The 18517-nt window shown below is 37.3% G+C and overlaps 1 protein-coding gene and 1 non-coding gene across 3 annotated transcripts in view; both read left to right on the top strand.

Annotated features, from left to right (window-relative positions):
* The window catches only part of KLHL1 (kelch like family member 1), a 378567-nt gene that overhangs the window by 174760 nt on the left and 185290 nt on the right, over positions 1–18517 (top strand). The window lies entirely within an intron of this gene.
* On the top strand, positions 12820–12922 carry LOC114213191 (U6 spliceosomal RNA). Its single transcript, XR_003610159.1, has one exon. It is a non-coding gene; the product is annotated as a U6 spliceosomal RNA (small nuclear RNA).

Raw genomic sequence — 18517 nt, 5'->3', positions numbered from 1 at the left:
CTCTGCAGTATAATCTTAAAGTTACTGTAATAATTAATTATGAGAAGGAGATGACTCAGTTTTGTTGGCACCGAGGCCTTTAAATAATGATGGAAGCTCGAGTTTGGCTGTAGATTACACTCTGACGGATTTTCAGGGTACTTGGGAATTAAGGAATATTTGTTTATCCTCTATCCACCTGTTCCTCATTCTTTCTCTCCACTATATACCCATAACTTAAGACATACTGTCTAATGGAGAATAGGCAGTCTACAAAATAAATCCAGAAAGAAATTTAGTAGGCTTGTTTGATCTGTGTTTCATCTGGTATCATCATTCAAAAATACCTTACCAGGAGAGAGAAAGAAAACTTGCTGCATGTCAGTACTGAACAAATTCATAGGGATAAGGTTCCTTTTGATCTAGACAGAAAAAAAATGGGAGCTCTGAATGTTGCAGTGGGCATAAAGAGGACAGCAAGTTGTAGAAAGATGTTAAAGCTTTAGGGCATGTTAAGTCCCCCAGGCCTTCTTATTCTGGAACAAAATATAGAAGCAATGGTTACCTGAGTAATTGGGGCAGCTTGACTGTCCCGAATATATAAGAAATAAGCTCCCCAAATATTATAATGATATTTCCATATCCAGATAAGGATTGTATCCTTTCAACACCACTAAATTTCTTATTGAACCTTATTTTATACTGGTTTACTACTACTATATAAGATGGGGAAATAGGTAAAAGTGACTTATAAACAAACATTTTCCAAAGTTAAAACATAATGCTAATACGAACAAAAAATCATGAGTCACACAAATATATATTGAGCACATGCCATATAATTTTTCTTATGAATGAGAGTATCAGCAGGGTGGTAAACTAGTTTAAAGAGACGAAAGTCACTAAGAATAAGAATGCCGAAATAAACTTGCAAAGTTAAAGAAAAAGCCAGTTTACGTCCTACAAGGCATTAAACTTTAAGCATTATTGTTTCTCTTTTCCACAGGCAGAAATTATTTGCAACTGTCATTATTCTGCAAGTTAATACGTAATTTCACAGAGCTTAATCTCTAATCAATAGAAATGGTAAATCAAACAAATGTATATTCTCCTAGAAAATTAAATAATTTTTCAATGGTGACTTTCATGTTCCAATATAACATTAAAATGATATACAGTCACCCATGTATCTTATTTACAAGTGTTGCATAATATTTCTTAGCTACATAGAGAGCAGAAAGGAGAAGCAATTACAGTTTCTTCACAATTTCACCAAAATAATATTTAGAATTAGAACAGATTACTATAAGACAGATAATATTCTAAGTATTATACATTAACTATTTTAATCCTAGCAATGCTTTGAGATAGGTAGTATCTTTACAGTCAAAGAAACTGAGGCAAAAAAAAGTTAATTAAGTCACTGAACTGTACTCGTTCTGAACATATGAGCCAGAATTCAGATTAGGGGAACTAGCTTCTAAGTCTATAACTTTAACTGTTGCACTCTATTGCCTTTCACTAACTCTCCATCTTATTTCCTGATTCCTCTTCAACTATTTTAGTGCCAAAAGAGCATCTCTCTTCCCATCAACACTTCCTAAAATCACCTCAAAGAGCAATATAATAGCCCTAATAATGATGATGATGATGATGATGATGATTCTATTCAAAAACTGGCATTTTAAAAAGCAATTTAAGTGTAAGTAAAAGCATCTTAACAATGTAATTTTTTTGATCTGTAGTTGACACTTAAAAATTTGAAGTTTTCCTATAATCACAGCATCAACACAAGAACCCTAGCACCTGCCCTCCAAACCAGATCACCACCCTTAAGCAGCTCCGAAGTAGACATTCTTGAATCCCCATTGCACTATGAATTCAGTCTCCACTAAGGCATAGAAAAGCTATGGCCAAATGGACAAGTGGCCCCCACAGTTTGAAAATCCAGTTGTACTTTTCTGTTCTAATTTTCTGCGGTGTTAGACCCTAATGAACACTTTCTTCTTTAGAATGCCTCTAACCTTGAATTTTGAGGCCGCCTTCATTACTGTTTTCCTTTCTGTCTTACCATTGACTGAACCTGATTTCTTCCCTTTTGCCTAGAGTTCACTACTCTGTTAAATCTCTCATCTGTTCTTACCTGAGATGTTGAATTTGCTTCTATTTCTTTTTCTCCCCATCTAATTCATTTAAAAATATTTTATAATGTAATATTTGAAATTTGTTTGTAATGTTTTCAAATATTTTATTTGTAAATGTTTATTCATTTTAAGCAGTTTATTTTATAAAATTTGAAACTTAGAATATATATTAATGTTTTAAAGTGTAATACTCAAATAACTTTCCACCATAGTGGTACCTAACTTAAAAATCAAATTTCTTAAGTACACTTCTACCTGGACACTCCATGAAATCCTTTCTATCTGTTGTTCCCTCAGTGGTAAACGTTATTCTTTGAGGATAGCAAGAATTTTGTGTTTTCAATACATGTGTTCTTTGTAATGTATTTACCACACATGTATGTATCCCTAAATGTATATTTTTTAGTTGTGCTTGTTCTCGAGCTTTTTTTTCTTAAAGATTTTATTTATTTATTTGAGAGAGAGAGAAAGAGACAGAGAGCACGTGCAGGGGGAGGGGCAAAGGAGGAGGGAGAAGCAGACTCTTCCCTGAGCAGGGATCCAGATGCAGGGCTCCATCCCAGGACCCTGAGATCATGAAGTGAGCTGAAGGCACATACTTAACCAACTGAGCCACCCAGGTGCCCCGTTGTCGAGCTTTATAAAAATTGCTTAAGTCATAGTTTTCAGGGGAGTAAAAATAGTATTTTATTATTTAATTTTCTTAAGTTAGGAGGCTAATTTCCTTAAATCCAAATGTGGTGAAATCTATTGGCAGCTAAACATTCTTTAGCGGTTTCCCCAGTAATAAGTATAAACTGTTAGCATACAGTGATTTTTTTTATTTTTTATTGTTATGTTAATCACCATACATTACATCATTAGTTTTTGATGTAGTGTTCCATGATTCATTGTTTGTGCATAACACCCAGGGCTCCGTGCAGAATGTGCCCTCTCTAATACCCATCACCAGGTTAACCCATCCCCCCAACCCCCTCCCCTCTAGAACCCTCAGTTTGTTTTTCAGAGTCCATCATCTCTCATGGTTCGTCTCCCCCTCCGACTTACTCCCCTTCATTCTTCCCTCCTGCTATCTTCTTCTTCTTTTTTTTTTTCTTAACATATATTGCGTTATTTGTTTCAGAAGTACAGATCTGTGATTCGACAGTCTTGTACAATTCACAGCGCTCACCATAAAACATACCGTCCCCAATGTCTATCACCCAGCCACCCAATCCCTCCCATGCCCCACCACTCCAGCAACCCTCAGTTTGTTTCCTGAGATTAAGAATTCCTCCTATCAGTGAGGTCATATGATACATGTCTTGCTCTGATTCACTTATTTCACTCAGCATAACACCCTCCAGTTCCATCCACGTCGTTGCAAATGGCAAGATCTCATTCCTTTGAGGGCTGCATAATATTCCTTTGTGTATATATACCACTTCTTCTTTATCCATTCATCTGTCGATGCACATTTTGCCTCTTTCCACAGTTTGGCTATTGTGGACATTGCTGCTATAAACATTGGGGTGCACATACCCCTTCGGATCCCTACATTTGTATCTTTGTGGTAAATACCCAGTAGTGCAATTTCTGGATCGTATTGTAGCTCTATTTTCAACTGTTTGAGGAACCTCCATACTGTTTTCCAGAGTGGTTGCACCAGCTTGCATTCCCACCAACAGTGTAGGAGGGTTCCCCTTTCTCCGCATCCCCGCCAACATCTGTCGTTTCCTGACTTGTTAATTTTAGCCATTCTGACTGGTGTGAGGTGGTATCTCATTGAGGTTTTGATTTGGATTTCCATGAGGCTGAGCGATGTTGAGCACTTTTCATGTGTCTGTTGGCCATTTGGATGTCTTCTTTGGAAAAATGTTCATGTCTTCTGATCATTTCTTGATTGCATCATTTGTTCTTTGGGTGTTGAGTTTGATAAGTTCTTCATAGATTTTGGCTACTAGCCCTTTATCTGATATGTCATTTGCAAATATTTTCTCCCATTCTGTCGGTTGTCTTTTGGTTTTGTTGACTGTCTCTTTTGCTGTGCAAAAGATTTTTATCTTGATGAAATCCCAATAGTTCATTTTTGTCCGTGCTTCCCTTGCCTTTGGCAATGTTTCTAGGAAGAAGTTGCTGTGGCTGAGGTCGAAGAGGTTGCTGCCTGTGTTCTCCTTTAGGATTTTGATGGACTCCTGTCTCACATTTAGGTCTTTCAACCACTTGGAGTCTATTTTTGTGTGTGGTGTAAGGAAATGGTCCAGTTTCATTCTTCCGCATGTGGCTGTCCAATTTTCCCAACACCGTTTGTTGAAGAGACTGTCTTTATTCCACTGGACATTCTTTCCTGCTTTGTCAAAGATGAGTTGACCATAGAGTTGAGGGTCCATTTCTGGGCTCTCGATTCTGTTCCATTGAACTATGTGTCTGTTTTTGTGCCAGTACCATACTGTCTTGATGATGACAGCTTTGTAATAGAGCTGGAAGTCTGGAAATGTGATGCTGCCAGCTTTGCTTTTCTTTTTCAATACTCCTCTGGCTATGCGGGGTCTCTTCTGGTTCCATACAAATTTTAGGATTATTTGTTCCATTTCTTTGGAAAAAGTGGATGGTATTTTGATGGGGATTGCATTGAATGTGTAGATTGCTCTAGGTAGCATTGACATCTTCACAATGTTGGTTCTTCCAATCCATGAGCATGGAATATTTTTCCATTTCTTTGTGTCTTCTTTAATTTCTTTCATGAGTATTTTATAGTTTTCTGAGTACAGATCCTTTGCCTCTTTGGTTAAATTTATTCCTAGGTATCTTATGGTTTGGGTGCAATTGTAAATGGGATCGACTCCTTGATTTGTCTCTCTTCTGTCTTTTTGTTGGTGTATAGGAATGCCACTGATTTCTGTGCATTGATTTTATATCCTGCTACTTTACTGAATTCCTGTAGGAGTTCTAGCAGTTTTGGGGTGGAGTCTTTTGGGTTTAACATATACAGTATCATATCACCTGCAAAGAGTGAGAGCTTGACTTCCTCTTTGCCGATTTGGATGCCTTTGATTTCTTTTTGTTGTCTGATTGCTGTGGCTAGGACTTCTAATACTATGTTGAATAGCAGTGGTGATAGTGGACATCCCTGCTGCATTCCTGACCTTAGGGGGAAAGCTCATAGTTTTTCCCCATTGAGAATGATATTCACTGAAGGTTTTCCCAGATGGCTTTTATGATATTGAGGTATGTACCATCTATTCCTATACTCTGAAGAGGTTTGATCAAGAAAGGATGCTGTGCTTTGTCAAATGATTTTTCTGCATCTATTGAGAGGATCATATGATTCTTGTTCTTTCTTTTGTTAATGTATTGTATCACGTTGACCGATTTGCGGATGTTGAACCAAACTAGCAGCCCAGGGATAAATCCTGCTTCGTCATGGTGAATAATCCTTTTAATGTACTGTTGGATCCTCTTGGCTAGTATTTTCGTGAGAATTTTTGCATCCATGTGCATCAAGGATATTGGTCTGTAATTCTTCTTTTTGATGGGGTTTTTGTCTGGTTTGGGGATCAAGGTAATGGTGGCCTCATAAAATGAGTTTGGAAGTTTTCCTTCCATTTCTATTTTTTGGAACAGTTTCAGGAGAATAGGTATTAATTCTTCTTTAAATGTTTGATAGAATTCCCCTGGGAAGCCATGTGGCCTTGGGCTTTTGTTTGTTGGGAGATTTTTGATGACTGCTTCAATTTCCTTAGTGGTTATAGGTCTGTTCAGGTTTTCTATTTCTTCCTGGTTCAATTTTGGTAGTTGATACATCTCTAGGAATGCACCCATTTCTTCCAGGTTATCTAATTTGCTGCCATAGAGTTGCTCATAATATGTTCTTAGAATTGTTTGTATTTCTTTGGTGTTGTTGTGATCTCTCCTCTTTCATTCATGATTTTGTTGATTTAGGTCATTTCTCTTCTTTTTGATAAGTCTGGCCAGGGGTTTATCAGTCTTGTTAATTCTTTCAAAGAGCCAGCTCCTAGTTTGGTTGATCTGTTCTACTGTTCTTTTGGTTTCTATTTCATTGATTTCTGCTCTGATCTTTATTATTTCTCTTCTCCTGCTGGGTTTAGGCTTTATTTGCTCTTCTGTCTCTAGCTCCTTTAGGTGTAGGGTTAGGTTGTGTATTTGAGACCTTTCTTGTTTCTTGAGAAAGGCTTGTATTGCTATATACTTTCCTCTCAGGACTGCCTTTGCTATATCTCAAAGAACTTGAACAGTTGTGTTTTCGTTTTCATTGGTTTCCATGAACTTTTTTAATTCTTTAATTTCTTGGTTGACCCATTCATTCTTTAGTAGGATGCTCTTTAGCCTCCATGTATTTGAGTTCTTTCCGACTTTCCTCTTGTGATTGAATTCTAGTTTCAAAGCATTGTGGTCTGAAAATATGCAGGGAATAATCCCACTCTTTTGGTACCAGTTGAGACCTGATTTGTGACCTAGATTGTGATCAATTCTGGAGAATGTTCCATGGGCACTAGAGAAGAATATGTATTATGTTGCTTTGGGTTGGAATGTTCTGAATATGTCTGTAAAGTCCATTTGGTCCAGTGTTTCATTTAAAGTCTTTATTTCCTTGTTGATCTTTTGCTTAGATGATCTGTCCATTTCAGTCAGAGGGGTGTTAAAGTCTCCCACTTTTATTGTACTGTTGTCAATGTGTTTCTTTGCTTTTTTTTTATTAATTGTCTTATATAATTGGCTACTCCCATGTTAGGGGCATAGATATTTACAATTGTTAGATATTCTCGTTGGATAGACCCTTTAAGTAAGATATAGTGTCCTTCTTCATCTCTTATTACAGTCTTTGTTTTAAAATCTAATTAGTCTGATATAAGGATTGCCACCTCAGCTTTCTTTTGGTGTCCATTAGCATGGTAAATGGTTTTCTACCCCCTCACTTTCAATCTGTGGGTGTCTTTGGGTCTAAAATGAGTCTCTTGCAGACAGAATTTTGATGGGTCTTGTTTTTTAATCCAATCTGATAGCCCGTGTCTTTTGATTGGGGCATTTAACCCATTTACTTTCAGGGTAACTATTGAAAGGTATGAATTTAGTGCCATTGTATTGCCTGTAAGGTGTCTGTGACGGTATATTGTCTGTGTTCCTTTCTGATCTATGCTGCTTTTAGGCTCTCTCTTTGCTTAGAGGACCCCTTGCAATATTTCTTGGAGGGCTGGTTTCGTGTTTGCCAATTCCTTTAGTTTTTGTTTGTCCTGGAAGCTTTTTACCTCTCCTTCTATTTTGAATGACAGCCTAGCTTGATATAGTATTCTTGGCTGCATATTTTTCTTGTTTAGTGCTCTGAAGATATCATGCCAGTCCCTTCTGGCCTGCCAGATCTCTGTGGATAGGTCTGTTGCCAATCTAATGTTTCTACCATTTTAGGTTACATATCTCTTCTCCCGAGCTGCTTTCAGGATTTTCTCTTTGTCTCTGAGACTCGTAAGTTTTAGTATTAGATGTCGGGGTGTTGACCTATTTTTATTGATTTTGAGAGGGGTTCTCTGTGTCTCTTGGATTTTGATGCCTGTTTCCTTCCCCACATTAGGGAAGTTCTCTGCTATTATTTGCTCCAATAAACCTTCTGCCCCTCTCTCTCTTTCTTCTTCTTCTGGGATCCCAATTATTCTAATGTTGTTTCGTCTTTTTGTATGGCTTATCTCTCGAATTCTGCCCTCGTGATCCTGTAGTTGTTTATCTCTCTTTTTCTCAGCCTCTTTGTTTTCCATCATTTGGTCTTCTATATCGCTTATTCTCTCTTCTGCCTCATTTATCCTAGCAGTTAGTGTCCCCATTTTTTATTGCACCTCATTAATAGCCTTTTTAATTTCAACCTGGTTAGATTTTAGTTCTTTTATTTCTCCAGAAAGGTTTTCTCTAATAACTTCCACGCTTTTTTCAAGCCCAGCTAGTATCTTTAAAGTCATGATTCTGAACTCTACATCCGACATCATACTAATGTCAGTTTTGAGTAGGTCCCTTGCAGAGGGTACTACCTCTTGTTCTTTTTGCTGAGGTGATTTTTTTGTCTTGTCATTTTGTCCAGAGGAGAATAGATGAATGAGAGAACAGAATACTAACAGGTTAACAACGTCCCCAGCAAATATACTCTATACAAATCAGAAAAGACCTGGAACCAGGGGACAAGAAAAGGAAAGAAAGAAAAAAGAAAGAGAAAAAAAAAAAAGGAGATAGAAAAAGATAAAAACAAACAAAAACAGAACAAAACAAAAAAAAAAACAGAATATGATCAAATATGATCAGGCTAGTGCATAGATCAGTGTCACACACTAGATTTTGGGCATATTTTGGTCTGTTAGAAGTAAGTGCCTGCTAAAATTTTAAAGGAAGAAAGACTTATATATGTACAAAATAAGGGTTGATACAATGAAGGGATGGAAAATGACTGTAAAGATGAAAATTATAAAAGATTTTATAAAAGGAATTGATAAGATAAGAAGTTGTTTGAAAAAAGAAAGAAGATTTAAAACAAAAGAAAAAAGGAAAGAAAAAATAGGGAGAGAATGTGATCAAGCAGGAGACTAGAACAAAGCCTTACACTAGTGATTTAGGGTATATTTTGATCTGTTAGAAGAAACTCTATTTCAAAATTTTAAAGAGAGAACAACTTATATATATATGCCAAAAATAAGAGTAACTACTATGAAGGGATAAAATATGACTCTAAAAATGAAAAATAAAAAATGTTTTTCTATAAAAGGGATTGATAAGATGTTGGTTGAAAAAGGGAAAAAGAAAATTTCAAAAAAAAAAACAGTTAAAAAAATTAACTTTAAAAACTAATGAATCATGGTAAAAAAGCCAAGAATTCGGGGCGCCTGGGTGGCTCAGTCGTTAAGCGTCTGCCTTCGGTTCAGGACATGATCCCAGAGTCCTGGGATCAAGCCCCGCATTAGGCTCCCTGCTCCGCGGGAAGCCTGCTTCTCCCTCTCCCACTCCTCCTGCTTGTGTTCCCTCTCTTGCTGTGCCTCTCTCTGTCAAATAAATAAATAAAATCTTTAAAAAAAAAAAAAAAAGCCATGAATTCTATGTGCAGTATTCCCCTACCACTGGAGTTCTCCTGTTCTCCTTGATGGGTAAACTTGGTCTTGGCTTGCTGGCTGATCTTGCTGATCTTCTGGGGGAGGGGCCTGTTGCCATGGTTCCCAATGTCTTTGCCGGAGGCGGAATTGCCCCGCCCTTGTGAGTCCGGGCTAAGCAAGCTGCTGGGGTTTGCTCTCAGGAGCTTTTGTTCCCTGCAAGCTCTCGGTACCGCTTTGGAGGACCAGGGTGAAAATGGTGGCCTCCCAATCTTCACCCGGAGGAGCTGAGAACTCGGGGCCCCGCTCCCCAGTGCGCCCCCAGAGAAAAGCAGTCACTCCCATCTCCCTGGTCTCCAGCCACACTCTGTGCTCAACCGGCCTGTGACTGAGCGTTTCTCTCTCGCACCCGACCCCGCGTGGAGTCTCCAAACCCAGCAGATCCCTGCGGTGCGCTCCCGCGCCGCTCCTCCTGGGGGAAGAAGAGGAGTCTCCCCAGCTCTGCCGCTTGTTGGGTCCCTGCTGGAGGAGCAGTGGCCCCACTGGGCCGCGGATCACAGTTTATGGCAACCCCGAGCTGAGAGCCCGTGCCTTGGCTCCGTCTCTGCAGCTGGCTTCCCCGCTCCAATACCTGGGAGCTCTGCTGCACTCAGGCACCCCCGTCTTTCCCTGACCCCGAGGGTCCTGAGACCACACTGTCCCGCGAAGTTTCCACCCCCGGCTTAGCCTCTGGAGCAACGTCCCTCTGCGGAGCCGACTTCTAAATGTTCCAATTTTGTGCTCCGTGGCTCTATCACTTGCCAGAAGCAGCTGGCAGAGGCCCCCTCCCCCGCCATCTATCCTCCCGAAGATCGCCTCGGATTCATTTCTCCACACATCCTACCTTCCAGTAAGTGGTCGCTTCTCTCAGCATACAGTGATTTTATAATCTGGTGCCTACATACTTTTCTAGCCCTATTACCAGATTTCCCTGGACCTCTGCTACCCTGCCATACTCCACACTTACAGCTCCACACCATTCCATGATATTTCATCACTCTGTCCTTACACACTGTTCTCCTTCTACCTAAGCCTTTTACTTTTCCTGCATGTGTTCTCAAAATTTTAACTTAATTTTCAACCCTAAAATCTAACTTAAGTTAAACGTTCCCTTATATATCTCCTAGCAACCCTGAAAACTTTTACTATGCTTTCATATAACCTTGTCCTTACATCGGTTGTAGAACTTACTACTTTTTATGTGTATTATTTATTCCTAATCTCCATGAGACATTATTGTTTTCTAAAAGTTAGAATCTACTGGTCTACCTCACCTACAACTTGAAAAAATATATTGTTTTGATTGAATGTTTGGGCAAATGAACAAATAATAGACTAAGCTTATGAATGAGGAAAAAAGGGGAATAAAATCCCACACAATATTTGAGAAAAGGAAATAGGAACAGGGTTAGGATTTAGAGGCTGGCTTCACACTGAGTTGAAATGACCAAGTTTCATCAAATGTGGAGGACAGAACTTTAAGAGAGATCTGTTGCATGGATTTGGAATACTATGAAATAGTTTTAGAAATAATTTTAAGCCTGGATTAATTCAACTCTCAGTCTGTATACAATAATATTTATGTAGCAAATGCTCATTTGAAACACCTAAGATATTGCTGTGCAAGACAGATCTGCTGAACAGAACCCTATTATTGCACTCACGTTGATGGATGGGGCTTATAGGATTATATCTGCATTAATAGATGTCCTACAAGACACATGCATTATAAATCATGTTGCTGACAATAAAAGTGAGTTGACCTACTGTGTAACTTTATCTTATCAAATTTCTAGTAAGGTGTTTGATAATGTTTCTTTTTACTAAAGAAAGAGGTTTTTAATTTATTCCAAAGAAAATTATTGCAATTGCAACCCTGTTTTAGTTCTTTACTGGCTAGATTTTCTTATGGAAAAGAAATACATGTCCCCTGTTACTTGGTCAGTAAAATCATTTACATTTTCACATACAGAAGTCTCATTATCTGCTAAGTTGGTGCTGAAACAGCATGAGGCATTAATTGTTATGCAGAAATAGACCTATGAATATGCTAAAATAGGATAGGGGTTAACATTTATGACTGCTTATGTATTTGTATATTTAATGTTCCTGTTTATTTCATGTGCAACATTTACTTTATGAGTGCATACAGAGGAGAATTAATGTTTGTGAGGGGTTTTGTGTCAGAGATAATATGTGAACAGTTATGTTTGCTGACCTCTCTCTTTTTCTCCTAATAACATTTGTGAATGAAAAATTCAATGAACAAGAATTTTTTTCATTCACTGTTATGCTTTGTTCTGTGATTATGTTTGGTATAAAGAGGCATATCTGTATACATGTCCATAAAATAAAGAGCTTAAAACAGTCATAAATTTATGTAAAATCTAATATTTTCTAAAAACATGTTAAAACAAACAAAGATATCCAGGAAAACCCATTTACGCCGTACTATCTTACTCATCAACTTAACTTTCTTAAATTTTTTCAACCAAAAGATATTTTTACATTAATTTTTTACTCCCTTTTACTTTCTTATATGCATGAAGTAATGTTGCCTAATCCTTCATGGTGACATTAATTTAGGAATGTCACTTTCATTATACCCATTTCATTGGGTTTGGCCTGAATATCTGTTAAAATAACACTCTAAATTACAAATGGACTAATGCTTTATGTCTTTAAACATTTATTTACTGTCTTAATTTTCTATTACAATGGGGTTAACTTAGGATTCACTTACTGTCTTCCAAAGTTAAAGATAAACAAGCTCATATACATTTTAAATGAATGGGAATTCTGGTAAGGATAGTAAGCAATGTTTTCATATCTCCTTTCACAACTCTCCAAATGAATGGAAAAACACAGAACAAAGAAGAAATTTCATCTGCATTTGAACCAGTGAATTATAATAACTCATAATGTAAACTGAAGAAAAAAGCTGCCAAATCAAGTAAAAATTAGGCCCAATGTAAAAGGGAAGCATCAATTTGACATTTATCTTTAGTTTCTATCATTATACCAGCAGGCAGGTTGTGTGAAAAAGTGGATTCTACTTTGGAGATATGAAAGGACATCGCTAGGCCATAAGAAAAATGAGGGCACCCCACTTTTGTTCAATCAGCTAAGCCAAAATAATGGAAGAAGCAGAACTGAAAGAAACATAGTCAACCTTTTTTTTTTTTTTTTTTTGGACCAATTATAACCTAACCTTGAAGATGAGGCACGGCCAAATAGATAACAGAAATATCTGAGTACGTTGTTTTGGACAGTGGGCTCTGAAGATTGCCTCACGCTGCCCTGGTTTGCTCTGGGTACCCAGACTGGGTTGAAGTCTCAGGACAGTCCCCTGAACTTATATTAGACCCTCCTGCAGAGCTGGCCTTGGCTGTGTGATTGGGGATTCCATCTATTTGTAGAGAAAATTGGTGTCACTAATGTACCCAGTATGCATTTTTCTGCCACCTGTCTTATTTATCTCTTCCACTCAAGCAACTTCACAGCTGAACAAAAAACCACAAATCAACAATCTAACCAACCAGTTTAAAGGCCATGGATAGAATTCAAACTATGTCAGGTAAAAAAAGAGGAATCAGCCCTTGCTTGGGCAGCACACACACTAAAATTGGAACGATACAGAGAAGATAAACATGCCCCCCATGCAAGGATGACATGCAAATTTGTGAAGCGTTCCATATTTAAAAAAAAAGAGGAATCAGTTAAGGCAAATTGGCAGCATCTGTTCTGGACACGTATCAGTCCCAGATACTAGATACACATGTTTCCTTTTGATAGTAATTATCATCATCATCATCATCATCATCTGTAACAACAACAACAAACCTTACAAATAAGTGAAGGACATAAATATTGTATGTAAGATATGCAGATGCTTTGAAAGAATATTTTACTTAGTATAGAAAAAGGAGTAAAATTTCCAGAGCTTTTTCATTTTTTTTTTTTTTTTCCAGAGCTCGTTTCATTGAGTTTAACATTGAAGAATAGAATAGCCAAGCCTCAGATACTTGCTACTTCTGGGGCAAAATGCCAACTTAGCCCATGGTGGTGCAAGGCGAGTTTGGCCATTTCTTCTGATTCTATAGTTCAGGTACATATTACTAAGACACAGAAGTTGTATTTCCAAAAGTTCATAGAGGAACAAAATATTGCTCAGAATTGTGAATAGTTTGTATGTTTGATTATGGAGTATTTAGAAATAATGTCAAATTAAAAGCTGGAAAATTGGTAGATGATCATCTAGGGATTCTGTTATCATAATAATAACCTGAATATTTCTCCTATAATTGAACGGGAGACTTTGAAAGCTTTTAGGTATGAGAATTCTATGAACCCAGGGGAATGTAGTTAATCGATTGGAGGAAGGGCATCCTAGAAGGGAGAATTGTTGTAGGCCACCACAATAATCTCTTTAGGAGTTGGCTGCACTTAGACTCTTAGAAAGGAGGATTTTAGAAATGTTACAAAGGCAGAAAGCACCTGATGAGATTAGACACTAAGTCCAGTTGAGCCTGACCTTTAATTACATTGTATTGTTGTGGTTGACTCTAAACTATATTAGGTTTGTGGTTTCATTAAAGGAGTCCAGTTATCAAGAACATCTGCAATTAGCTGACATAAAGTGACTGTACAAAGATATCTTTTTGTGGAGTGCTAGCAAAGCAAGGAAGGTAAACAAATAAATAAACAAGTCATTTACTTTGTTTCTTCCTCATACAACATTCAGTTTCATGGCCAGTCAAAAATAAACAGTGTATATATAACTCCATGCTGTATGAGACAAAATACAAGTAGCATTTTGGGAGAAAATATTTAAAATATTTAATTAAAAAAGATTACTCTTCATAATATGAACCAGATTTACAAGTTATTTAAAAAAAATGAGTGAACCAATTTAAAAATGTGGTAAAACATAAAAACCCAGGACACCATAGTACTAAACTTTAGTGACAATTAAATGAAGATTAGAGCAAACATGCTACTTTACTTTTCTCCTATAAGGTTATCAAAAATAAATCAATAAAATTTAAGTCTAATAACAGTCATTGGGAAGGTGAAGTAAAATACAGTATTTCAATAATTGTTGTTAAGAATGTAAATTCTGGAAGCAATTTGGCCATACTGATTAAAATAGCAAGTTTGGGGTGCCCCACAGCAAATCAATCCAATTTTAGGAATCAGTGCTATGGAAATACATGTGTAAGTACAGATGTTAGACAATAAAGTACACTTCAGATATTTTAGTAAAGTAAGTCACTGAAATGACTACCTAAACTATCTATAAGCCTCACTTGTGAAGTAAAATATAGTACTATGCTGCTACCAAAATGTGATAGAAGGATAATTTACTGACATCAAAAGATATCTGGGGCGTAATGTCATACCAAAGGAAAAATAAAACAAAAACTTTGCAGAAAACAATACATAGTAGAAAAATGGTTTTGTGTATATATGTGTTTGTGTATATACATGTATTTGTATGCCTGAGTGTAGGTATGTAAGTGAATATATACTTATACAGAAAAAGAAGGAGAGAGCATGACAAAATTACACTCCAAACTTAGTTATTGCTAGATATGTCTTTATTGCCATTTTATTACCTGTTTTGTGGTGGTTTTGAAGATTTTCTCTGATCCTTTCTTGTATTTCTCTCTCTTGTGGTTTGCTGGTTTTCTTTAGTGATATATTTGGATTACTTTCTCTTTACTTTTTGCATACTTATTAGTGGGTTTTGATTTGTGGTTAGCATTTGGTTTGTACATAATGTGTTCCCCATATAGCAGTCTATATTAAGTTGATGGTCACTGAAGTTTGAAACCATTCTTTATTCTTCTGCTCCCCACATTTTAGATATATGGTGTCATATTTTACATCCTATTATTTTGTGAGTTCCCTGGCTGGTATTTTACAAAAATATTCATTTTTTCACAGCTTTGTGTTTCTTACTTTTATACTGTCACTTTTGGTCTTTCCTTTCCATTGAGTCCCCCTTAATATTTCTTGCAGAGCTAGTTTAGTTGTCATGAACTCCCTTAGTTTCTGTTGGTCTGAGAAACTGTTTATCTCTCCTTCTATTGCCGGATAGAGTATTTGACTACAGATTTTTCGCATTCAGCAATTTGAATATATCATGCCACTGTCTTCAGGCTTTGAAAGTTTCTGCTAAAAACCTCTTGATAGTCTTAGGGGGGGTTTCCCTTATATGTAAGCGTCTTCTTTCATCTCAGTGTTTTTCTTTATCACTATATTTTGCCATTTTAATTATAATATGTCTTGGTGTGGATCTACTTTTGTTGATTTTGTTGGAGGTTCTCTGGGTCTCCTGGGTCTGGATATCTGTAACCTTCCCCAGATCAGGGAAGTTTTCAGCTATTATCTCTTCAAATAAATTTTCTGCCCCCTTTGCTCTCTTCTTCCAAGACTCCTATAATGTGAATGTTACTACATTTGTTGGAGTCCCTGAGTTCCCTAAGTCTATTCTTATTTTGCATAATTCTTTTTTCTCTATTATGTTCAGCTTGATTACTTGCTTTGTCTTCTAGATCATTAATTTGTTCCTCTGCTTCTTCCAGCCTGCTATTCATTCCATCAGTCTTGTCATTTTGTTTATTGAGCCCTTTATCTCTGCTGTATTATTCCTTACTTCTGTATCAATGGTCTCACTCATGTCTTCCACTCTTTTCTCAAGTCCAGTGAATATCTTTATCATCATTACTTTAAATTCTCTATCAGGGATGTTACTTATATCTGTTTCACTTAAATCTCTGGCGATGTCTTTGTCCTGTTGTTCATTTGGGACAAATTCTTCTGTCTTCTCATTTTGTCTAAGTCTCTATGCCTGCTTCTGTGTGTTAGGGAAGTCAGCTATGTCTCCTGTTCTTGAGGGTAATGGCTTTATGAAAAAGAAGTCCTGTAGTGCCCTGAAGTGTAGTATTTATTTCCTGTTCCTCAGAGCCTAACACTTCAGGGAGTGTCTCCACCGTATGCTGTGTGTGCTCTGCTATTGTGTTCTGGCCACTTTATCTTTTAGGCCAGGTGTCTTCAGAGGCCCACTTTGCCTGTTGTGGGCAGTGTTTGGTCCCTTACCTGAGTGTGGCACATTTTAACTATGTGTGCTCTGGTCTGCTTGTGAAAAGAGACTGGCCACCACTACTGCCAGAACTGAAGCCCTACAAAACTCTGGTTGGAAGATGTGGTGGGAGCAGATTTGGGCTGGTGGTCTGGTGGAGGGACCCACCCTGCTGGGACTGAGGCAGTCATGACTAGGAAGGGCAGTTCTTCCAGGGCATGGGGGTGGGGGTGCAGAGCATGGTGTAGGCAAGTTAGGTTCCTGCAGATGATTCTGTGTTTATGCTGAACAGTAGGGAAGGGAAATGGCACCTGCCAATTTCTTTGTTCCCAGAAGGCTCTCTCTGTGAATGCTGCCTCTCTGGGACATGTTTGGAGATAAGCAAATAACATCCCTCTTTAGATCACTGTGTCCTCTTTAGATCGCTGTTTCCATGCTGTATGTCTGCAGACTGTTTGCCCTGCCTTCTATCCAGGAGCAGCCCCAATACCTCTGGGCTCTACCTGAGCCAAGCCTACTGACTTTTAGAGCTCCAGGCTTTAAGCCCCACTGGTTGTAAGAACTCATGAAATTTGGCCCCTCTTGCTTTCCAAGCCAACTGCTATGGGGATTCGTTTTCCCCATTAGCTCCCCACCTCTGTGTGCTAATTTTAATTTCACCCTTTTCCATGACCTATGCTCCCACCCCACCATAGCAGCCACTATTTGTTTCTCTTCCAAACCACATGTCTGCATTTCCTTCCCTCTTCAGTGTGGCCTCTTATCTACCTTTAGTGGTGGAGTTTGTTCTGTCAGTCTTCAAGTTAATTTCCAGGGTATTTTGGGTGATTTGATAGTTACCTAGTTGTGTTAAAATCTTTAAAAAAAAAAAAGAAAGAAAGATTTCACAGTTGATTCAATGCCTCATAAGAGGCTTGGGAAAAAGGAAAGAAAACAAAGGAAAGGGAAAAAGACCAATAGCAATGGATAGAAAGAATATAGTAACATATTAATTACTGATAACTTCTGGATTTATTACATTGTTTTTACTAGCTTTATAAAATGTCTTTCATAAACTCAGAGGGCTTTATAATGCAATTTTGTGTTTTATCCTCATTATGTAGTTGTGTATTAAAATATAGGGACTTCTATTCCATTAAAAAAATCTAGAAATTATTTCCAAGACACACAATGTCATTCATGGAATGAATAGGAATATTTTTATGATCTATATCATTGATATTTAATAAACTATTGGGAAAACATTTTTTTAAAGATTTATTCATTTATTTGAGAGAGTACATGAGAGAGGGGAGGGTTAGAGGGAGAAGCAGGATCCTAGCTGAGCAGGGAGCCCGATGCGGAACTCAATCCCGGGACTCCAGGATCATGACCTGAGCCGAAGGCAGTCGCTTAACCAACTGAGCCACCCAGGCACCCCGGGAAAACATTTTGACAGTAATGAGAAAACATCTGGCCTTCAAGATAATTTTTTTTTAACATTCTACAACAATGATGACCACAAAGTCTGAATATGTTCTATTTTAATAATGATGTCACTTTGTATATATTTTGTGAACTTTCTTTTCTTTACTGGAGGTATTTCCTGTTTAACCTCCCTTATATTGTAATTTTGAAAGAAAATTCTTTGGAATAATACTATGTGAAATATTTTACAACTGGGTTATATTTTCACTCCAGCAACATTATTTATGTGGATGTAGATCCCAATTTGAATAAATTCTCTGTGCATCTCAAAGTGTGCTTATTCTGCACAAGTTCTGCCATAAATTAGAGGCAGTTAAGATTTCCTATGGGCTAAAATATGACAAGTAAGCATCTAACTTGCAGTTTTATTCCTCTTTTCTTTTCTTTTCCTTCTTTCTCTCTCTCTCTTTTGAACATCCGGTGAAATATTCCCCCTTTTAATATATCATTGTATTATATAGTTATGTAATATTACTTATATATAATGAAAGTAGATAATTAGTTGTCATAATTTAGTTGAAGCCATACTCAGGAGCCAGGATTTACCTTAAATAGAATAAGTACCTTTAGCTATATGTATCATGTAAATACATTAATATTTAAGATTATTTTAAATGATATTTTGAATGTGGAGAGAAAACATAGTCTAAAAAAAGAAAAATATCACTTGTAACATGATAGGCAAAATACTGTAATCAACACTACATTATTTGATCAATTTGGAAGAAATATTGATAAATAGG

Source organism: Eumetopias jubatus, unplaced genomic scaffold, assembly GCF_037043125.1.
Source record: "Eumetopias jubatus isolate StellerSeaLion01/CBP00866 unplaced genomic scaffold, mEumJub1_p1.0 scaffold_3, whole genome shotgun sequence".
NCBI lineage: Eukaryota > Metazoa > Chordata > Mammalia > Carnivora > Otariidae > Eumetopias > Eumetopias jubatus.
The sequence above is the reverse complement of the archived record's forward strand: the minus strand, read 5'-3'. Positions and strand labels throughout refer to the sequence as shown.